We start from the raw sequence: 24426 nt of genomic DNA, 5'->3' as shown, positions 1-24426 counted from the left end.
GATTTGAACCCCCAGTTTCCAGAGGTAAAATGCAAATCCACTGTGTGTTACTTACTCAATAAAATCAATAACCCCTTCCCATCCAAGTCACAATTTAGTTTTTTTCACATTTAGTACACACTGTCTCAGACTTAAAAAAAAAAAAAGAAGGAAACATAGACATACTTTTCACAAGAATAATTTCATAACTCTTAGAAATCAACAAAGCTTCTGGGGATGTTTTACAAGTGTTCATGATTTTAAAATACGGAGAAGATGAATCCCCAGCTTGTTAAGGTCCACTAAGATACGCTATGGAGTGCCTTCTACTGCTGGGTACTGTATGTCACTATTTTCAAACATTTTATTTCTCATATTTCAGATTTTTCTTAGAAGTATAGGAAACACTATAGAAATCACTGCAGATAAAGTCATGTTATGTGTCTACACAGGGATGCCCATACTGTGGGAGAAGCCAGTATATAATCTCTCTGTTTATATCAAGTATATAGCTTAATTAGTTAGGTTATATAGGCGTGCATGTTTTTGTTTATATCAATTTCATAGAGAGTATTGTCTTTATTCTGTATATACAGGATTATATTTCATACATAAATACAGTATGTTTTACATATACGCACAGATTACCCACCAATTTAAATTGGCGCACTTAAGTGCGCCCACATCTGCCGTGAAAGAGACACGAATTCCTTTAAAGGGGGCAATCACACGTGCAACTGTAGCGACAGCAGATCTGAGCTAGCGTCCACTGCTTCTTGCCAGGAAAGTCAGGAGTAGAGGCAGCCCTTTGTTCAAAGGGCCCTACCGGGTTAGGATGACTTGGGACGCCACATCACTGGAAGCGGCAACGCAGAGAAGGAATTTGTGAGATGAAGGTCGCTGGGTCCCACCCCTTTCCTGCGGAGTTTCCCTTTCCTGTCCTTAAGCGCACCCTCCCCTGTCCCTTGTCCCCAGCCCCGCGAGTCTGGGCTCCGGACGGCGCCCTGACTCCTTCCTCCTCCCCTCCGCTGGGCTCCGGGCGATCGCCCCGCGCTGGTGGGGCTCCCAGTCCACGGGAGCCGGCTCCTCTGCGCGGCCCCAGCTCGAGTTAATAAACAGTTAAGTTTGGAAGACTCAGCAGACACGTTGAGGGGGAGTTACCCAGCCCAGGCAGCAAAAACATCCCGGCGCATTCCTGGGGAGTCCTCAGCTGCCAGCATCTGATTAGAACCATATCTCGCCGGGAGTGGCCCGCGGCTCCGAGGCTCCCGGGCCGGCGGCTATTTAAGCGCGGCCGCCGTGTCGGCTGCGCGGTAGCCAGGAGGCTCAGGCACCACCGGGAAGTCATGCTCGCATCGCGGAGGCGCTAGCTAGCCTGTGAGTAGCTTTCCGATCCTTCTTCCCTTTGGCTCCATTTTTGGCGACCTCTTTCCCTCCTTTGCTTCCCTCCCGCTCCGCCTTGGGATGCAGACCTGGGACTGCCGGGGCATCTTTAAAAGGAGACGGTGTGCTTGGGCAAACAGGCGGTTTTGTGGCCTGACATCCGAGGAATGCTCCCACGAAATGCGTTTATCTTTGGGGTCGGAATCCAGATGTCCAGCTAGTGACATTTAACAAGCGCCTCGTGTGTGTGTGTGTGTGTGTGTGTGTGTGTGTGTGTGTGTTTAAAAGCTCTGTGGGCAGCCCGGATCGGACGCTGGTGTGGCTGCTGACCGCCTAATTAACTCCTCCAAGGGGGGTTATTTTAGCCGTGTGACAAAGGCTGGGGACCTGGTTTGTGCCCGCGAGAAGCTTTTTCCCGGTGACTGACAACGTATGGCATTAAAATGTGAACTTTGTCTTACACCCGATTCTTAAGAAAGTATCTGCCCAAGAGACTGAACAAACTTGTTTGAAATACTCCGAGGGTTTAAGTGGTGTCTGCCTGCTTGCTGTAATCTGGAAAGATTAAGTAAGAATTTTGGAAAAGGGGAAAAAAAAAGAATGGTTGACTGGAGCCCCAGTCAACATAGCGGGTTTCATAGCCTAGAGCTGACTCTGTTATTTGTTTCTGTCGTCCTTTCCTCTTGACTTAATTCTTAGCCTGGAATTCAGGTCCGCAGTCAATTTTAGAAGGGAGCCCTCTGAGTCCAAAGGGAAATCGAACTGGATTAAAAACACTTAAAGAATCTGGATGTTATCTGCACCCCATCCTTTCCCCTCCTCCCCCCACCTTATCCTCTTTCTTTTTAGTTTGTGTTTGGAAGGAAGAGAGGCACTCTGTAAAACGAGAAGAGCCGAAATAAGCTTCCAGACACATGGAAAGACTTAACAATTATGGAGGGGCGACTTCATGAATAGTAAATGTTGTTATTGCACTATAAAGTGACTTAATGAAAAAATTTCTGGCCCTAATCAGGCAAAGCAGGGGAAGGGGGGAGAGGGAGGTAAGACAGAGCTAACTCAAACAGAAGGAATGGCTGAGGAAAGAAGGCAGCTGCAGAAATGCCCTCAAGAGGTCCGATAAGGCTCTTGGAATGGCTTTGATGGGGTATGTCATTGATCCTCCTGCAGGCTTGAGGTTTGCTCCCCACACAGGAGCCTCTACCGGCTGTTGGGGCAGGAGGGACTAGCTGGGAATGGGGGAGCCTGACAGCTACCAAATGGCTTGCCTCCACGCTCTGCGACACCTCCACCTGGCTTCTGAAACCAGCAGCCAGACCTTGATTAGGCTACTCTTCTCTGGGCGTGGTGCCTGCCCCCTACGCCCCCAGGTTCTGTCTCTCCCTCCTCGAGGGGAGATAGGCCTCTATGATACTGCAAGAAGGTTTATTGCCATAAGAATTCAGAAGTATTTGAGATTGAGCTGTCCTTCATCTTTGGGGAAGGATCCTTTTGGTTGAAGTGCTACGTATGTGCTAATAAACAATGGTACACCTAATGCAATGTGCAATCTTGTTGAGAAAGCACAAAGGAGGCCTAGTGGTTTTTTCCAATGTGTATTTCTGGAAGAGATTACTTCTAAATCCCTAGCCAGTATCGTCCTAAGGCAGACTGGATTCTTTTTCTTGTTGGTGGTGACTAACTTCACTTCCCCTTCCCTTCCCACTCCCAACTCTCTCCCTTCTTATCCAAATGGATGCCCTAGCAACCAGTTCTTCTTAAGCTGTACCCTCCTCCATTTTAAAGTAGATGGTAGGAGAACGTCTTCCAACTTTGAGCTGTGACACGTAGGTAGTCGCCATTCTGGTGATCTTGGACACAGCTGATCTTCTCCTGAGGATGTGAGAGAGGAGGGGAGCCACAGCGCTTGTTCAAAGCCTTGCCTCACTGTTAAGGACAGAATCCAGAGTCTGCATTTCCACTCAAGACTTTTTATAGTTGGAGATTCAACTAAAAGTCCAAATTCCTGTGCATCAGCCTTATGTCTTGCCTTGCCCAAAAGGTTGAATGGATTTCAGCCACCTTGTTTGGGTTGAAGGGAATTGCTTTCAAGACACTTGTTGGCATGAAGGAAGGTGGTACAGGGACCCCTGGAAGCTGCTGACCAGCTGGTTGGGGTGATATTATTGGCCTGCTCGGCCATGCCTCCCGTTACCTGAAGACTTAGAGAGCAGGAAGACGGAAGGCTTGGTCACGGCTCCTGGTCAGCAGGAGGCTTTGTGGAGACTTGGGCTCTCGGTGGTACAGCCAGTATGTGCTGCTTCAGTTCTCTTTCTACCCTCATGTCTGTAAGCCTACACTTGCTACCATGATACTTTTCACCTGGGTAGTTTTGAAGTTTCCATGTGTTTCCCTTCCTCAGTCTCTAGTGACTTGAGGATTTAATTAATGCTTTTCTTAAAGACAAACCTAGGATGCTGAAATACTTGAGAAGGCTGCCAAAGACAGAGCTCCAGGGTGTTAGGCAGAAGATGCCTCCCCAGGCGGAAAGCCTTGAAACTGGACCAGTGAGGGAGGTTTTGGTATTTGACCAAACGCATAAGGCTGTCTACACTCCAAGCAGAACCAGAATGAGGACTCGACTCGAAATATGAAACACCTGAGGAACAGGATGCGGTATTTGAAAATTCCCTGGCGCTGCTGTGTAATTCTAAAGTTGAAGCTGTGCCACTGGATCGCACAGAGGTTGGCCAAAATCACATTTAGCCGAAATAGCTGTAACCTCAGATCTATGTATTTAAGGGTAACCTAACTCATGGTAATGTTTCCTGACTGGATTAATCCTGTGACTCAGAAGGAAAGCAGGCCATCGAGCCCCCTTCTATAAAGAGTACGCTGATTTCTGGTGAGGGGAACAAATGACGCTGCGTGTGGACACAAAGGGCCGGCACACAGGCCGTTTCCACCTCACACCTTGCTCGGCTGCGAATGTGGGTTCTGGGGCCCCATTGCCTGAGTTCAAATCCCAGGGACAGCACCACTGCTCATGTGACCTTGAGCAAATTGCATCATTTCTCTGACCTTAAGCTTCCTTATCTGGAGAGAATAATAATACCTACCCCCAGGTTTGTTGGGAAGACTGTTAATCTGGTATGCTTAGAATAGTTTACTCTGATGTTTTGTTTTCATGTTGCCCCCTGAACCACTGAATTATGTATCTTTGTGAAAACTAAATGCAGAACGGGGCATGTCTTTGTCAAAGTTGGACACCGCCTGTCTACCTGAAAAATGTTAATCACTTAAGCACTTAATATTAACAAAGCCAGGGAGTTTGCTGTGCCTAACACTAAACCGCCTGGGAGTTACTCTCTGTTCTCTGCCTGGAGCCTGCAGTTTGCTTTGGTCAAGCTGACCTCCTCTGGTCTCATTCAAGTCTTTCCCCCCACCCCCTACCCCCCAGACCCCCTACAGAGAAGGGGCAATCCTTCTGCCTGAAGTCAGCATTATAGCAGAAGGAAGTGGGAAGGGAGAGGACCACGGGAACTAAACTGAGGGACTAGGCTAGAAATAAAAAGTCTTCTGAGTACACAGGGCCCCATGCTGTCCTTGCCCACGTAGCTGGGCAGGTTGCCACCGTTACTCCCCTTCCCGAATCTTTCTCCTACCTTGGAAGGAAGCCTGTCACTCTAGGGTAAGCAGGATCTGAACAAACTGCTTCCTGGTCTAAAAATGGAAGTTACTTTTTTTTTATTAAGTGAGGTAGAATCTCCTCTCTACCTACCTCATCCTTCTCTTCTAAAGTTATTTTCATCCAAAACTGTAATCCAGATTGTCCAGCTCTCGCTAATTCTCACATCATCACGACACAAACATTATGGCTTATGAAATTTCAGGAACATAAAAGCTGTTGCCTCAATACAAAGCAAGCCAGTTAATGTTTTTCTGCTGCTGTAACTTATAACTTAGCTCCTAAGCTAGCTAGAGGCAAGTGACCTTTAACTCCTTTAAACTAGTAAGAGTTCTTTCTGAGTGAACAGAGCAGGCTGAGTGAGCGTTCAGGGCAGGGGAGCCACGGTGAGGCAGAATGCATTAGGGCTGTCACTTATATTTTTAGGTAACCATGGAGCCGGTAGGTTAGGAAGTGAGAATACTGGAAAAGCTGGGTTTGAAATGTTCTTCAACCTGGAAGAGATTTGGGTGAGGAATTTACGGTTTAATGTTTTCTCTGGGTAAAAAGCTACCCTATTTCTCCCTAGCAATGTGACGCAAAGTATTATTCTGAAACAGACTTAGAACTTTATGTAACCGATGAGCTGTGTAAGTTCTCATTTAACAGTCAGATTCATTCATTCTTTCAAGGTTGGACACGTAGTTAGCTAGAGTGTATCGTTCACAGCTAGAAAGAACTCATCTCAGACTAGCTTCCAGACCAGCTACATCAGCATCCTTGGGAACTTGTTTGAAATGCAGATTCTTGGTTCCCATGCCACATCCACTAAAGCAGATATGAGCAGTAGGGCCCGTCCAGCTGTATCTCAGCAAGCCCTTCACGTGATCTAAGACTAACTTTCAGATTTCACTTGTTCAGTGGAAAGCATAACAAAGTAACTGAATTCCTACAGTCATGGAAATAATAAAGCATTTAAACATCGCTCAGTTTAACTGAATCTGAGAAAGACGAAAAGGCACAAACCTTGACATTCTTCCTGCTATCTCACATAACTGCTTTCTTTTTTTTTTTTTTTTTTTTGCGGTAGGCGGGGCTCTCACTGTTGTGGCCTCTCCTGTTGCGGAGCACAGGCTCCGGACGCGCAGGCCCAGCGGCCATGGCTCACGGACCCAGCCGCTCCGTGGCATGTGGGATCTTCCCAGACCGGGGCACGAACCCGTGTCCCCTGCATTGGCAGGCAGACTCTCAACCACTGCGCCACCAGGGAAGCCCCTGACTGCTTTCTTGATTCTAGGAAAACCGATCTACTCCTTGGTTTTATACTGTCAGTTCGCTTCTAAATCCTTTTCCCTTTGGGGTTTTTAAAAAACATAATTAATCTCCGTTTATTAGAAGACTGTCCCAGTTGCTTCTTTTTAAAAAGATTTCCGTAAACTACATCATTACTCTTGAACCAGATGGTTCTCTCTAACCTATAAAACTTTGTATTTTGTTTTTTCATGCCTTGCCCAGAGTGCGGATGTAGGCCTTGCCATCATGGTAAATGAATCTGGTGCACTTAGTTTTTATAGCGCTTTATGGTTTATGAAGTACTATGCCATTCTCCCACTTGACTTTCACTTTAAATCACTTAAGGTAGAAAAGATATCTCCATTTCTTAACTCCACTATGATCAATAGATATCAGCCTGCCCAAGGTCATACCATTAAGTGGTAGCGCCAGGATTCAAGCGTGAATCTTTATGATTCAAATCTTGATGGTTGTCAAAATATTTAGTAAACACCTGTCACATGAAGTATGTTGCTAGGCTAGCAACGGAAGAACTCCCAGTGAATAGAAGTCTAGAAGGAAGTCTAGAAGAAATTCTATTTTACGTGAAGTAAAGAATGTAGGCTTTACTCCTGCAGTGGAATGACAGCACTGCCATTTCTTAGTCCCTGACCCTTAGTCACCTCACCCTCCTTGCAAATCCAAATCCATCAGTCCTAAGAATGACCAGTGTTCATCAGAGACGGGTGTTTAGCAGAGTTCGCGCCTTAGACTGAAAGATACAAGGGTGCGATCTAGAAGGAGAGAATTGGAACTCTGGCTTTGAAGAGACAGCATAGGTTAGTGGTTAAGAGCTTGGGCTTTGAACTACAAATGATGGTGTCCACAACCCAGCTTTGCTATTGAAGGCGAGGGATATAACAACTGAGCTTCATTTTCTCCGTCAATAGAACGAGTTGCCTCCAAACTAAAATTAAAGGAGGAGCCATGAAAAAAAAAAAGACAACTTCCTCAGAGCTGCTGCTTCAGAAGTGTACCTGCTCTAGGACTATAATTCTCAATGAAATAACTAAATTGATATTGGAAAATGGTCTTGTTCTCATCGTTTGTGGTCTTCAGGCAAGCTAAAATCTAGAGACGAACACATTCAGGCTGAAAATGAGACCATCTTTCTTACCTACCGTGAAACTATTAAATGTGAAGCTCAAGCAGGAAAATGTGGCAGTGCTTCCTAAACAAGTACAGGCACACAAATGTTAATTCTTAAGGTACCACTTAAACCTCCTCTGGGCAGGACAGTTGAGTCCTCCTGAGGTCTAGAATTAATCCATGCCCAAGTAACTGGAAAGTTAAAAATATCTTCACTAATGTGTCCGTGTTGGGTACAGCTGCCTTCCTTGTTCTAAACATTTCACCCAAAGGATCTCACTTATTTTTCATATTTGAAGTTTCCTACTAAGGGGCCAAGAGCTGTTCTAATCTTCTATAATATGTAACGCAGATGCTAACGTGTTTTTTGGTTACCATTTAGGGCAGCAGAAATAAGACAAATGTGTTTGGCTATTTGTCAGAGGGCTCTCATAGTCCTATGAAGAATGCCAAACCAGTCTGGCTTTGGGGCACAATGTTAACCCAGATGAGAAACATGTAACTTACTTGTAGATCAGAGGATCAGAAGTTGTAATGGTACACACAGTAGGTGCTCAAACCTCCCTAAAAAGGAAAATGCCATCTGTGCTTTACTGCATCAGCACTGGGTGGTGGTCGTGTTATTTTTTGTTTTTGTTTTGGGATTTCTTTTTTTACCCTTTGCTTCTGAAGTCAGATATCTTAAATAAAATCCCAGTTTTGAAGTAGAAAACAAATAGAACAGGCTCTTCCATCCATAGCTGGTTGACGATAAGGAGATTTAATATGGATTTCTGCCTGGACCAAGGTTCGACTATAGCTAAGGCTTTTCAGAAGAATTCGTGTACTTGAATTGAAATGATAGTTTTATTCAATGTCCAGCCTGTCTTCTGAAGGATATCTTGATGCGTAGATGTTTGCTTGGCTGCCTGAAAACTTGTCCTTGGGGTTTCTGATTTGTCCAGGTGATCTAAAGTTTTCATTGGTTGTAATTGAAAGTTGGCTGAAAACATTTACCTAACACCTGCTAGGGAACACATAAGTGTCAACAATGGCTGCCTACCTGAAATTCAGAGAAAATGACAACCGCTCAACTAACGTATGGTTTTATTATAATTAAGTGGTACAGAGTGGTACAGAAAGAAAAAGACGCAGGTGTGATGATGGATTTGGCTTTCAAAGGAATGGTGGAAGTCAAATCAGCAAAGGTAGGAAGAAAAATGCATTCTAGGCAGAAGCTCATAAGTACATCATGCAGATGTATGCCCAAAGAATACTGATTGGCCAGTTTGGCCAAGAGAAAGTACAGGTGGTAGAGAGGTAAGGGGTGATATCATTTGGAAAGGAGAGATGGACTGCACTGAGATTTGGATGTCAGGGCAAGGACTTAGATCTTTATCTGCTAAGCGGTAGATCTCTTTATTAAATCCGGAAAACAAAATGCTGACTCAGATCAATTAACCTGGCCGTACTGGCAGGATGAGTTTGAGTAGCGATTTCTTAGCAGTTGAAGAAAGACCCGTTCTTTCATGGAAAATCAGCAAGGTAAAGAAAAGATTTCAATATTAAGGAACAAATTGCAACTGTGTATTACCTCTAATGTTTTAAGTGCACTCCTTCTGCCAGACTGCATGGGGGATAGAAAAGTAGGGTAAATGATTCCCTGACCTCAGAATTTCATTGAGTTAAGGGAAGAGTTCCACAGGAATCAGAGGACAACAATAGGTCAAGTGTGGAGAAATGGTAGGGCCGGTGAGAGGTAAGTGAAGACCTAAGACAACACATCTTGAGTGAACTTTGAATGACAGGTAGGAATTTAAGTAGGTGAAGGCGGTAAGTATTACAGGCTAGGGAGGTAACAAGAGAAGGCACTGTGTACTTGTGTGTGCACGCACGTGTGTGTGTGTGTGTGTGTGTCCAGGGTAAATGGAAGAGATCAGCTTCTCCAGGGAACAGGTGGCTATGTATATATCTACTGTGCGTTCTAACTGTACAAGGCTTTGCATCTCAGATTGACTGTAAATAGAGGAATTGAGCACTGATGCCTGATTAATCCCAAATCAGGAAGACCCCGAGGTCCGATACGGCACCACTACAAGAATTCAGCCATGAAAGTGGGTCAGAGACAACTAGCAGCTCTTACAACTTAGATTCTCATTGGATCCTTTTGAGAAGATGGAAGGGAGAATTAATCCCACAAAGAACTTTTTTTACTTCAAGTATTCTAAATATGAAATACCTGTGCTGTGTGTATAAAAAATACAACACTGTACTAAGAGTTGGCTAATTGTCAGGAACGAGGTACGTGACACAAGATAGTATAGCTTTTTTGGAAGCAGGAACTCGTCGGAATGGCGATGAAGCAAGACTGGGGAGGAATCCCGGAACTAAGTAAAAAAAATTTTTTTTGGTGGAGAGGGAGGAGAGGTATGGAAATAAGGGGTAATTATGGAAAATAGAGGGTCGAATGTTTGCCAGATTCAGTAGATACGTGAACAGTCTAAGATAAAATCTTAGCTTCATTCTAAGCTATAGACAATACTGTTGTGGATCTTTTAGGTATATCCATGAACAAAAGAAAATCTGTACTTCAGTTTCCAGATAGTGTATAGAGATAGAAATCTTCAGCTTTGTATACAAGAAGTCTTTAACAGAAACAATGGATGCAACTGTGCTCTGTTTTAGGATCCAAATTCTTATATTTCATGCAGCCGACACTTGTTGAGCACCTTACTGTTTGGGGTGATAATAAAGTCCATGTTCCTGATGAAGGCTAACCTTAACCAATTGTTACCTAATATTCTCTTGCTGATCCTCTCGTAAACTAGGTAGTGCTCCTTAAATAACTAAAGCCACTAGTAGGGACCCATGGTTACGTTTTCAAAATATTGCTTCATTTAAATCCACAGTTCAGTAGTTTGGCCTTATCTGAAAGTGACCCTGTTGTACTCTTAGAAAAATCTGGTAATTAAGAGTGCCACAGAACATGTTTGGTTCTAGAATATAGAGGTTTGTGTCATCTCTGAATTGCCTGTACTCCTGAAGTGGCAAAACTGATGCCAAGTGAGCATATGTTTCTTTCCCGTGTGTATGAAAAGAGTGTTGATTCAGAACTCTGGATTTTAAGATAACTTTGCAGGAAACATCACTGACATTTCTTCATAACCTAGCATATCACAAGATTTTTTCCTCCCACTGGCTCTGTCACACAGATGGTCTTCCAGATTGCAATATTACTATAGGAGATTCCCAAATATTTAATGTAAATATCTCCCATCTAATTAATGTTTTAAGTAAATGTCATCATTTTAAAACTGTCTCTTGAAGAGGGTAATTAAACCCTTAAGACAAAATTTTCATCTTTCCGTGGTTGATATTAATAAGAAAACAATATATAGAATTCCTTGAAGTAGTCTAATTTTGCCTTCTCTTCTAAACGTTATTAACGGCAGTGAAACTTTCTACCCTAATCAGAAACATTTCCTCTGAAATACTTAGTAGCCGTTGTAACTATTGTTTGCTTATTCTCTCTCCCCTGTCTATACTGTAAGCCCCTTGAGAGTAGAGACCATATCTATTTTTGTCACTGTATATACAGCATAATACAGTTCTTGGAACGCAGTAGGTATTTGGTAAACACTAACCAGATCGCCAGTGTAATGAGTGACTCAAGCGGCTCTCATCTGCAACATTAATTGGAATTTATTGTAAAGGGAGCAAAACAGAGAACTTCAGCTTGCCTTATCTGTTGGTATAAGCAAAAGAGTTTTGAGTCTTTTTTTGACTTTAAGGTTATTTATAATGAGCAATATCCCTAGGTTCCTCTAGTTTATATCTTCTCAGGGCCTGAGAAAAGCCAACAAGCTGTTACTGAAATTCTCCACATGGTGTGGTCAAGCCTTTGGTTTAACTTCTGCCACTGGAGTATTCATCATGGCTCATACATCTATCTAACCCAATAGATATTATCACAAGGGCCAATAATAATCGTAGTGGCGAATAGTTTTCAACCTGATATTTCATCAGGTTGTCCAAGGACAACTTCTTATTCTCCTCCTGTTTTCTTCTTTTAAGAGCATCTACCAAACTATTTACTAAAGAACTAATAAAAATTGAGAAGATAGATGAAACCTTTGGCTCAGTACTGAGTAATTAAGGTTATCCCTTTGACTTAACACAATTTCTGCTCAAATCAAAGAAAGCTGCTGTTTAAAATTTGTATGTGCAGCTGTACTGAACATACAAATTAGGTTCTTTAATTCTTAACTTAGGTTGCCAACTTGTTCCTATCTACACAGACTCCATTGGATCCAAGAAAACCAGTCTGGAAATAGGCAATAGACCGTACTCTGATCACCTTTGAAAATGCTAGCATAAGAGTTTTTTCAAACCCCAGTGAGCAATTGATTCAAAACGTACTGTTCATTCGTTTTAATATATCAGGAACTTTTCTCAACAATGTTGGGCAAGTAAACATTTAACGAAGTCTAAGATGACAGTGTGGAAAGCTTTCCGTGAGCAGCGTTCTGCACGCTTGCAGAGATGTTCAAGTTCAATTTGTAGGTTCTCTTAGCTTTTGAGTTTAATTTCATGTGACTGATACTAGAGTAGCTTTATGATTCTGTCTTTAGCCCAAGTGAGACTACAGATTTGCCTACATTTTAAATATTGCTATCTGACAAATTAGTACATCTCTAAGGAATTTAATTTTAAAAATGTGGAAAGGCACACGTCACCCTAATATCACTATTCTAAATGTATAAGAAGCAGAAATCTGTCTCTCACCCTACTGCCACCCTTCTTGACCAGCATTTCCTTGCGACTCTTCCTTCTAGTCTTTCAATAGTTATATGGAGAAACATATATACAATGGGAAAATGCTATCTGTTCTGCTTTAAGCAAGGAGCTATAATGACATGACTACTTTAGTCAATAGCTCCCTTTTACAAGTTCCTATAGTCGCTCACATTTCAAATATCATTATACTTCCATAAGGTTTTATAAAACTGACATTATGGGAATTCTTTTTCTGGGGTCTTAGAATGAAAGTTACAAGACGTAATGGCCTTTGAGTTTTTTTTTTTTAAGCCACCTTTAGGACATGTTGTTTATTTGAAGTTTGAGGGTCACCAAGCATCATAGCTTGGCAAGATGGGATAACCTTGAATCTGACATTTGAGATTGTTAGACCTTAACCTTTCAGTTAAAAGGCTTTGTTTCCAAAAGATTAACCAAGTAATTAAATGAAAGAAACCGGCAGTTTTGAATCACTCAGAATGGCAAGTTCATGCAACTATCATTACTACAAAGCTATCTGACTCTTTGATACCATGGCTCCATACACAGATTTGTCACCACCCCGACCTCTACACCATTGCTCAAAACCTCAAGGTCTTCTCAGCACCGTCTAGACAAAATAGAGTTCTGTTAACCCACCCTAATCCAGTCTGACCTACTTTTCAACCTTTTCCCATCGTATAACCCAGCGAGGGTTTGGTATTCTAGTCAAGATTACATAAATAGCCTTTTCCCATTGCTATCAATTCCTCTTTCCCAAAAGTATTTTCTGGCTAACACCCATCCCACCTATCTGAAGAACTAGATTAATTCTCTCTTTTGCCTGTATTGTTCTACAACAAAGACATTAAGAGCATAGATATTAGACTCATGTGACTTTCAGGGGGTTGATTAACTTCCGTACTTCAGCTTCCACTCTTGTCAGAAAGGGATGAAGATAAACTTAACTTTTAAAGCGTTGGTATTCCCTCTGTGTTTCTTAAAAAACTATTTTTTTGAATTTAATTTAATTTAATTTTTTATACAGCAGGTTCTTATTAGTTATCCATTTTATATGTATTTGTGTATATATGTCAATCCCAATCTCCCAATTCATCCCACCACCCCACTAAAAAAACTATTAAAGCCATCCCCAACCCTGAACTCCCAACCCGCTTTACTCTGCTCTTTTTCCAGAGCATCTGTCACCTTCTGAAAGACTATAATCCATTTATGGCTTTCCCCTGCTAGAGTGTAAACCCTATAAGGGAATAGATCTTTATTTTGCTCACTGACATATCCCAAGCGCTAGAAGAGTGCCTGGCACATAGTAGGGATGTAGATTTATTACATGAATTGACTTGTTGGCACTGACCCCTGGCATTCAGGAGCTAACTTTGTTTCCAGTCTCTAAATCGTAATGGCTTTGAGCAGGGATCAGTCACCAAACCCCATATGCTCTCAAAAACATATGAAACAAAGCTACCCGTATTTGAAGGCCTTTCTAATTTCCTATTAGCTTGGCTTCAGAGCAAACTCTAGGGTAGCCAATGATTTACCATCTGTAGAGTCACACTGACTGTGCACGGTGTGAGACAGATGACATGCTCTTAAAAGTCAACAGGGGTGGCGACTTCCCTGGCGGCGCAGTGGTTAAGAATCCACCTGCCAGTGCAGGGGACACGGGTTCGAGCTCTGGTCCGGGGAGATCCCACATGCCGCGGAGCAACTAAGCCCGTGCGCCACAACTACTGAGCCTGCGCTCTAGAGCCCGTGAACCACAACTGCTGAGCCCGCATGCCACAACTACTGAAGCCCGTGTGCCTAGAGCCCGTGCTCCACAACAACAGAAGCCACCGCAAAAAGAAGCCCGTGCACCGCAACTAAGAGCAGACCCAGCTCTCCGCAACTAGAGAAAGCCCGCGCACAGCAATGAAGACCCCATGCAGCCAATAAATAAATAAATAAATAAATTTATTTAAAAAAAAAGGAGAGTCAACCGAGGTGGCACTTGACTCTTCAGGGATTTCTTAGGTGGAGATGCAAATGTAGAATGAAATTTCAGTTAGAGAACCTCAACGCTGGAGAGAATGACCCTGAGAAAGAAATTTTATTCACATCCTACTTGTGATAATTAGTCCTGAAAGTAAAACTTTGCTTACCTTAGAGAGACTGAGAAAGCATGTTAGTGTTGTTTCTCTCACTGTTTTCTTTGGTGGAACTCATTGTCTACACACATCTATAGTTTAAGGATCACATTCTGTTTTTTAAAGACATTACAACTATATTACAAACCACTATATATAAAATAGATAAACAACAAGGTCCTACTGTAGAGCACAGGGAACTATATTCAATATCCTGTAATAATCCATACTGGAAAAGAAGAAAAAAAACATTAAAACTATAAACATATTCCTAACTTCAGGTTTTACTGCAGTAGAAGGCGTCGTTAGGTTATAGAAAAGCTTGATCATTACTTTTTTAAGGATTTGTCTTAACCTCCTGGTCCATAATATTGAGTCTTTTTAATAAAGATTGGATTAGGAACTTAATAGTGGCTTTCAAAGACTTGTCTTTGCACAGGACTATAGAGTTCAGCTAAGGAAACAAATGATCTAATTGCATTCTCTGATGCTAAAAACGCCTACATAATAAAACTAGAAAATAGCAGATGCCACTGTGGAGTGAATCTAAATCTTCAAGGACCTACCGAAGTTCCTTTTATTTAATGACCATATATAACAGGGATCGTAAAGAGAAGCTACAAATGAAGTCCTTATCTAATCACTTATATCCATTCATGTTTTCCTCAAGTATTTAAATGTCAATTACTTAGCAGACACAGAATTTTGCAACAGGTCATTAATGGTTCAGAGAACAGATGAGATTGCTCTAAAAGCTAATGAAACCACTTGCTTAAATATTACATTTTTTATGAATCAAGTAAATTTCCTTCACAGTGAATCATTGATGTTGACATTGCTGTGTAGACTAATCAGAAACTTTTCTGTAGTTGAATATAAATATGACATCTCATAATTGGCCAGGAGGTCTCAGTGCAAGCCCAGCAAAGTGGCCGGCAATAAGGAACCATGCCTACTGGTTCATCTCACGCTAAAACTATAGACCCATGTGGCACCCCCATGATTTGTCATCTTAAGAAGGCAATGAAACCCAACAGGGATGGTGTACATGCAGCAGGCCTGGGAGAAGGAAGAATTCTCATCTCATCTGCTTATTCTGGGAAAGTCTCCTCATAGTAAGTCACATTTTTGACCAATCGCTTGCCCTAAAGCCAAGCCTTGACCATTGGGTGATACCTGTGACCGTGAGTGCTAGGCAGGTTATAAATAATGACAATGCAAAGGGCAAATACTTGACACAATTTCTTTTTTTTTTTTAATTTTGTTGAAGTATAGTTGATTTACAATGTTGTGTTAATTTCTTACAGTTTCTAGCCAAAGCTCTGAGAGCTAGAAAACAGACACACTTCACAGGCTTTTAGTGCAACTGTTAGACAATACAGTATTCTCACTATTAACTTAAGTCAAATTCATTTAACGGGGAAGGAGTAGAGGGTTAGCCAGCATTAGACTCACACTAACGACATCTGCAGCTGGAGATGATTTTGAATAACACATTTTGAAAGACACAGACATAGATCTAATAAATGAGTCTTTACAGTCCAAAAAGCCAGAGAAACTAGATTGTCCTAGTATATAAATTTATCATTTCAAATCTGTTAAGCTCGTTGGGAAGTAGCAATTCTTTTGTCTCTATATGAATTGATGGTTTATTTAGTTAAGGCGTTTATTGCTTTTTAAAATACCCAAACTGAGTTGTTTATCAGGCTACCAGTGTAGGTTTATAGGAAACAGCATACTGCATTGAATATTACTTCATGTAAATATAAAGTTAAGACACTGATTACTTCTTCAATCTTGCAAAATAATATTAGGTCAAAAGTAAAAAAAAGAAAAATTATGCTGGACCTGGGGAAGAAAAATCTCATTTTCCTAGGCTCCTCCAAGCCATTGGTTAACGCCACCCGAGGAACTTATCTTTAAAAAAAGAGAAAAACAGTAAATGAAATATTCGAGACTGGAGCCTTTGAAAATGGTGTATAATGACATAACCAGGGCAATTTTCTTAGATACCTTGTTTTTATGCAGCTGGTACAAATTTGATTTTTTCCCCCCTTTCTCCCAGCTCTGGAATGATTTTAATATTAGAAGAAATGACTTAAGAAAACAATCCAGGGGAATATATATGTTAGAAAACCTTCAAAGTCACTCTTTAAATCCCAGAATAAACTTTTTGAAATCTGTACAGATTAAGGTGATACTTGAGATTTTTCCTTGTGTTCTTTGATTATTGCAACCAAGAAAGAAAATCAGTAAGCTGTATCTTCATTTTCTAAGAACTCTTAACTTGGTGCTCGGAAACACCACCTCCATTATTCTAACTTTATTTGTAGAATCACTTAAATGATCGCCAAAGGTGGGATAGAAATTGACTTCCTGAAAGCTTCTTTAGATTAATAATGGTTAATGTTTGGAATCATATACAGGTGGCTTTTTCCCTGAAGGCTTTAGTAGATACAAGGTTCCCTGAATTACTCTTCCAGACTCGCCAATTAATTGTACATCATGATCCCTAAGGTAGATGTCTAGACATGTTTGTGGAAGCGAGGACCAGTTAATGGTGATGACTTACATGATTGTAACAGGTAAAATTTTGGTTGCATTCTCATGAATTTATGCATAGAATTCACGAAACAAAACCTGTCTCACCTACTTAGACTTTATAAGCAAAAGTCTGATATTAAGTGGTAGGATTTTTTCTTGTAATTGGAACTTCCTTTGCTCATCTATCTCTGCGGTGAATGAACCATATACAGATATTTCGATACTTTGTTACATACATTGTTCAATGTAGTTGCTTCAACTGCGAAGCAATTAAAATCCCAAATCTGTTTCATTTAGCATGAGTTAATATGCTGCCATTTAGAATTTTTCCATCCCTCAGTTTAAAAGTGCACTGACTTATCCCCATGTGCTTATTTGGTCCAATTCAGGGGTTCCCAACCCCCAGCCGCGGACTCGTACCAGTTTACAGCCTGTTAGGAACCGGGCCACACAGCAGGAGGTGAGTGGCTGGCAGGCGAGCCACGCTTCATTTGCCGCTGCCCATCACTCATTACCACCTGAAACGTCTCCCATCCCCCATCCCCCCAACTCCGTGGAAAAATTGTCTTCCACAAATTCGGTCCCTGGTGCCAAAAAGGTCAGGGACCGCTGCAATACCATTTCCCAAAAAATGAGAGAATAATGATGTCGTGTGAACCTTAGTTCAAGTTCAAGGATGCTTGTGCATTTCCACCACTTTGTCCATCTCACTCTGCAGTAGCTTTTTTTTTTTTTTTTTTTTTTTGGCTGCGTGGCATGCAGGATTTTAGTTCTCCAACCAGGGATGGAACCTGTGCCCCCTGCAGTTGGAAGCATGGAGTCTTATCCACTGTACTGCCAGGAAAGTCCCATGCAACAGCTTCTTAGAGTATTTGTGTGCACACAAGTTCAAAGCAGGTGGGCTAGCTATTTCAGACCATTTTTGGAACCTGTCTCCTAAATTTTTAGTACTTGAGTAGAATTAATGTATCACCACAAGAAGCAAGAAAACAAGTTGGCAGACTCACCCTTCTCCTTGTCTAACAGAATCTGCAATTACCTGGGGATTTCTTATCTGTTAACTTATCTAATTTGGCCAGCAACCAAGAAGTAAGCAAGTGAGCCTATATGCTTATTTCTTCTGGACGAGTTCCCCTGGCCTTTCAGATAGCATTCTGGAGACTTCCTAACCTTCGGCATGGTAGAGCACTGGTGTCGGGTGGGGGGAGAGGGCTGGTTATCAGGTTCCTGGTTCTCTGTAAACCTGAAATTCAACAAATAAGGAGAAAGTCCTTTTTATTTTTATTATTTTTTAAAATATTTACTTATTTATTTATTTGTTTGGCTGCATTGGGTCTTAGTTGCGGCATACAGGATCTTTGTTGTGGCGCACAGGCTTCTCTCTAGTTTTGGTGTTCTGGGCTCCAGAGTGTTTGGGCTCAGTAGTTGCGGCACGCTGGCTTAGTTGCCCCATGGCATGCGGGATCTTAGTTCCCCGACCAGGGGTCAAACCTGTGTCCCTTGCATGGAAGGTAAATTCTCAACCACTGGGCCACCAGGGAAGTCCCTCTTTTTATTTTTAAATGACTCCTTTTTCCTTCATCTTGTTTGAAAACAACCAAGTCTTCTCTAAGGGAAATCAGCTAAATCATGAAGAAGATATCGTTTGACTTGTATATTGAATTATGTTTTGGCTTCTGTTTTTCTCTGTGGATGTCACTGTAGTAACTACTAAATTAAACAGGTGATTCAATCTATGGTTTTTATTAGTAGGCTTTTCTCAGAGATTTGCATTTTTTCCTGTTTCTCCTCCTTAGGGCAGTTTACACTAATCACTTTGCAGTAGCGTCTTTCTCAGACTACAATAAAAGTTCATTTTTAAACGGTTTAAAAAAAATCCTTAAAGTGATAGTTAATATATTCAGCACACAGGTAACAGTAAGTGTTTAAAAAAAACCCAACCTATTCTTATCTATGGGGTTAGCAGGGCCATTGTCATTCTTGGAGATGAAGCCCAAATGCCCTGTTGGCTGTAGATATCTTGCCCAACTAGAAGAGATCATGTCAGACGTGGAAATAGGAGCCATTGGCAAAGTCTCTCATGGAAGGTTAATACCAACTCTAAGGGTAGACTGAACACTAAAACAAAGGGCATATTCTACTGAAAAGGCCACTCAGAACCAGAGATAACATATTAGAATCAAATAACTTAAACTCATCTTATGTTGGGTCTACATAGGTATAAGAACTTTTTTCATGGTTTTGGTCTATGTACAGAAATGTAACACAAAAGAAGTCCTGACTGTCTACACACACTTACTACGTACACCTCAGTTTGACTACTCTGTGCAGGTGTTACAAGGCAGCTGGATTCTTCTCCCTTTAAACTCTCCAAAATACAGCACATCTCTGAAACGTGAGTTACAGAAACATACAGAAACACTCAGGCCATGGCTTTGAAGATTATATGAACATGGGGCTCTGCCTAGGAACGGAAACCACGTTGGAATTTAACATAATTCAACCAGGTTATTAAAGAAGAAACTAAATATCAAGCAGTGTTTCTTGCACTGGTTTTGGAAAGTTTAAGATAACCTGCCTGCTTTTAAAATGGCCTGATATGGTATATCATAAAATAATTCTACTAGTGTATGTAAATGTTTGTTTATAGCTTAATGTTAAAATACAAGTACCTTATTGTATAGTACAGGAAACTATACTCAGTAATTTGTAATAACCTATAAGGAAAAAGAATCTGAAAGACCATATATAGATATATGAACTGAATCACTGTGCTATATACACCTGAAACTAACACCACATTGTAAATCAACTATACTTCAATAAAAAATAAAGTAAAATAAAAGGCAGTGCACACATACATGCATCAAAAGATACGTAGTAGAATATTCATAGAAGCAGTGTTCAACACAGCTCCAAAGTGGATAAAATTTGTGGTGTATTCATACAATGAGATACACGGCAATGATAATGAACAAGATACAACATGGCTGGAGCTTCATAAATATTATGGTGAATCAAATAAACCGGACACAGAAGCAAAAAAAATTTTTTAAGTAAATAAATAAGATGCAGGTGCTTCTAAATAACGTGCTTTCTTGAGCTCTTCTAATATCCACGTGGACTTTCAAGATGACTATTGTAATGGCACTCAAGTAGAAAGTGGAACATGTTTAACAGTTAAGATTTACATATGCAAGCATCATAGGTGAAATCACAGAGGGACTCAAATGAATAAACTGTGTATCCTGAAATCCACGTGCTTGGTGTGCTGCATGGCTGGGCTGACGTCATTCAGATTATTTCATCTGGGAACGAGAAAGCACAACTTGATACTGTGCATTCTAGGAAACAAACTGCTAAGAGTCATTTGTATGATTTATTTAAAAACTAGCTTGGAATTAGGAAGAAGGGTGAGTTTTGGTAGAAGTATGTTAAAGTAACCTGGGAAGGATAGACATGAAAACGATGAAGTATTTGCTGGTCAGCTGGGTAAGTATATGTAGATATGAGGGAAGATTATTGAAGAAGGTAGGAATAGTGTCAGTGTATTGACCTAGAAATCAAATGTGCAATGACAGTCCTTTTCCCTCACTCTGATTCATTGGTATTTTGACTACATTTTCCTGTAAGCGACAAGCATAATATCCACTGTACATTTAGATACCAAATTCAAAGTAAAAATCATGTGTTTTCGTATCATAATGCTTCTCAAATTATTGCCCCAGAGGCCCTGCAATAGAAAAATTCCAGAGGCTTCCGTGTTAGTAGTTTTGGCTTGTTTCTTTTTTTTAATTTAAAACCCTAAAATATTTCATATAAATTGTTCAATCCTTAGAATACTCTCTTCCCTTGCCTTTAGGATGGGAGGTAAGCAGAATGAAGTATAGTGTTCTACTTTACCATCTAATAGTACAAAATAGAGTTCTTCTAAACTCAGATTTTAAAACTAGTTTATTCCATTCACCCATTCTGGTTATCTATGAACGTTTAGCTTTTCAGAATCTTATTCCTTCCACTTGCTTTTTTGGTATACTTTCTGGTTACTATCGCTTCATAACTAGACCAGACTCGGTGAGGACGCCCTTCTGTCACTGTCAGCATGGTATTCCCAGCGTTATGACAGCACCAGTGTGAGCTACTGTGCTACCACTAAACCATGATGGCTTTTGTCCACTAAAGCAAGTGCACTGGTGACTGAAGCAGGTGCTACTCTCTCAGGTCCTGCAGTGGTGACCCAGGGTAGGGGGAGAAGTGCTCTGCAGAGTTCCATCACGTCCCCACAGGCCCTCTAGTCACACAGCTCATTCAATGTGCTCATACATATCACCCACCAGCCAGGGTACTGAGGCCCGCCCAAAGTGCCAACATACCTTCTTGGCTGGGTTCGATGGGAACCCTGACATTTGAGCCCAGGTCTTGAGTCTAGACATTTTGTCTTCTACCCGTTCCTCAGACATAAGGGGTTTTTCCACCCCTCCCTCCCATCTCTGCCCACACACACCACCCCATGTTGGATCACTTCAATCCACTGGCCATTTCCCAGAAATGTCTTGGCTTGGTATACAAATTTACCCACTAGATCGTCAGCCTTTGTCAAGCCTCTCCTACCCCCTCAAAAGCCATACTATCCTTTCCCCCAGAACAATGGATTCCTAATAGCCTTTCCTAGAATTAAAGGGAATCACTCCTAGCTCCTTCCATAGGTGACTTGGTATCTCACTAATAGAAAGAGAAGCAGCTAATAAGGTAGTTCAAGATGATACTTAATATTATGAACTTCACTCAAGGATGCAGTCATTAACTTACCAATCTCTCTTCCCCACATAGCTCCTGAGGGACAAGTGAAAAAAGGACAATAGCAACAGATAAGGAACAAATACCACATCGTTAGGGGGATCAGGGCCCAATAACCACCAAATGCAGAGCTCTGGTAAATCTAGGTTGAAGCACACTGCACACTAGACCAGAAATCCCCCATTCTCTTTTCCATGTCAAGTTGCACCTGCTACATCACCCTGCCCAACTCACTCGAGATATACAGAGCACATGTACCATAGCCTAGTTGAGCCAGTCCAAATGGTCCCTGGTGTCAGGGTTACCACAGCCTACCCCAAATGATCCAATGCTAGCAATGTAAAGCAGTGGCACAAACATGATTTTCAAATCTCCAAAGTATCAATGTCACTTCCTTCCCTTTGTAGAAGGGAGCTAAAGGATAAAGTTGGATTTCAGTTTTTCTATTCTGTTCAGTTGAAGCTAGAGGAAGTCACACTCAAAAACTGGGATAGAATGATTAGCTGAGATGTTAAAATTGAGATGGGTATACTCTCTCATGTCAATTAATCCAACCCCAAGCTTCATGTGTCTGTATTCACAAAAATTCCACACAGCCCAACGACCGCAGAGATATTCCAACAGTACTTTCTCTCTTAGAGTTTGATTAGGTGTAAGGAGGGATTCTAGAATCAGTCTGCTATGCCTTTGTTCACACAAGCATATTAACTTGTGCCCAGCTTGCCAAGAGGCTAGAGCATACTCTAATTGTGAATCTACACATTCTACTTTTTCTAACCCTAGTAAAGTGTTCAAAATAACAGTCATTGCACTGAAACAACTAAGGAATGTGATTGCAAAATTGATTGTAAATAATACTTCAGTTAGACTAGTGAACTATTTTTAGACATTTCTAGTGAATCTGCTGCATTGCCCAGTCTAGAGAATGGGCCTTCATTCAGATAACATTAAGCTCCTTCTTAAAGCCTTAAACTCTCCCAAACACTTTTATTACGATGACTGTTCTTTAGGCCCTGTTAGGAGATACTCCTAATAAAAAGTTATTTTAAAAACAAAATGGGTGGAGGTGAATACAAAATTAGGAGAGGTCATAATGAGTCAGGAATAGTGGAAAGGGCTTCCCTGGTGGCGCAGTTGTTGAGAGTCCGCCTGCCGTTGCAGGGGACGCGGGTTCGTGCTCCGGTCCGGGAGGATCCCACATGCCGCGGAGCGGCTGGGCCTGTGAGCCATGGCCGCTGAGCCTGCACGTCCGGAGCCTGTGCTCCACAACGGGAGAGGCCACAGCAGTGAGAGGCCCGCGTACCGCAAAAAAAAAAAAAAAGAAAAAAAAAAAAAGAATATTGGAAGTTGGAAGTTGCCAACTCAAGAACTCAAACTTCCTATCGTGCTTTAAAAACAACAACAACAAAATAAAACACTAAAAGGCCAAGCCCTGAATAGTAGAGAATGTACTGAAATAATGTGGATTCTTTGATCTGTGGGTTGCATCTCAAACCTAGCCAAATACTTTCTTCCAAGCAGCCAAATTAAACATTAATGAGCCAGTTTGACCAAGAAGGACTCCAGCTACATAGGCAAAAGAGAATCCAGTGACAATGTATCATTAGACCACATAAAATCCTTTTTCTGTTTTGGTTCAGAAAACATCTATGAAATTCCATGTTCAAACTATTCTGCTAAATTATCTTCTTGTTGTTGGCTTGGTATATCTACTAAATGGGAGGTGTTCTTGGTTCAGTCTCTATATCATGGGCCTTGTACAGCCTTCTTAAAAAACAGTTTAAAAAAAAAGCTGACTCGGGCTTCCCTGGTGGCGCAGTGGTTGAGAGTCCGCCTGCCGTCGCAGGGGACGCGGGTTCGTGCCCCGGTCCGGGAGGATTCCACATGCCGTGGAGTGGCTGGGCCCGTGAGCCATGGCCGCTGAGCCTGTGCGTCCGGAGCCCTGTGCTCCACAACGGGAGAGGCCACAACAGTGAGAGGCCCACGTACTGCAAAAAAACAAAACCAAAACAAACAAACAAAAAAAGCTGACTCGTACAATCTCTAGAAATAAGACACTAGAGTCTCATTTTAGGATCTAGATTTCTCCTGGTACCAACTCTTATCCACAACCAGCTGTTTAACAATTACACAAGTTATATACTCTTTCTTGCCCTCAGTTTCCTAATCTTTGTAATGAAAGGGTGTGACCAAATTATTCCCTAGGTTTCTTCCAGCTCAGTAGTCTAACCCACTTGGTATTTCTTTAAGGGGACAAAGGATTATGGAAGTTAGACTACTGTACCTCAGAGTTGTCAGTACATTAGAATCATCTGCGAATCTTGAAAATATATTGGTGCCTGCATCTCTTCCTTCATGGTTTCTGAACTAATGGATCTGGGTGTGACTTGGGCTTCAGCGTCTTAAGAGCTCCACATAAAATTCCCCAGGGGATGTGAGGTAGACCTTCTAAACTGCCAGTGGTAATGATGTAGGCTTAGATTTGACTCGGGATTCATTAGAACAGGCCTCTCTGCATAACTTAGAGTAGTTTTTATTCCCACAGTCCTGTTCCTGTCAGAACCTACCTTCTAGAGTCACAGAAGCCAGAGTTGGACAGGATGTGGCTCTAACAGTGTTTCTACTTACTAGCTGTTCACCTATTGGCCCTGCTTGTTCTAAAATCGTTTAAACACTTGCTGTGGAAGAGCAATGTTGGCTACAACGCAAGACTGCATACACGACACATAGTGTCCATGAAACCAGCTGTGATTT

General features: G+C 41.6%; 1 protein-coding gene across 2 annotated transcripts in view; it reads left to right on the top strand.

Annotated features, from left to right (window-relative positions):
* Nucleotides 1-850: 850 nt before the first annotated feature.
* DAB2 (DAB adaptor protein 2) overlaps nt 851-24426 on the top strand; it is a 51807-nt gene continuing 28231 nt past the window's right edge. The window contains exons 1-2 of one of the 2 annotated variants that reach the window (XM_065873419.1): nt 851-1356; nt 2212-2318. The gene's annotated coding sequence lies outside the window, so the exon portion shown is untranslated. The remainder of the gene's footprint in view (nt 1357-2211; nt 2319-24426) is intronic. The other variant, XM_065873420.1, reaches the window with a different exon arrangement.

This window comes from Phocoena phocoena, chromosome 3 (assembly GCF_963924675.1).
Source record: "Phocoena phocoena chromosome 3, mPhoPho1.1, whole genome shotgun sequence".
Taxonomy (NCBI): Eukaryota; Metazoa; Chordata; class Mammalia; order Artiodactyla; family Phocoenidae; genus Phocoena; species Phocoena phocoena.
Note: the sequence above shows the minus strand (reverse complement) of the source record. Positions and strands in the feature narration are given on the sequence as shown.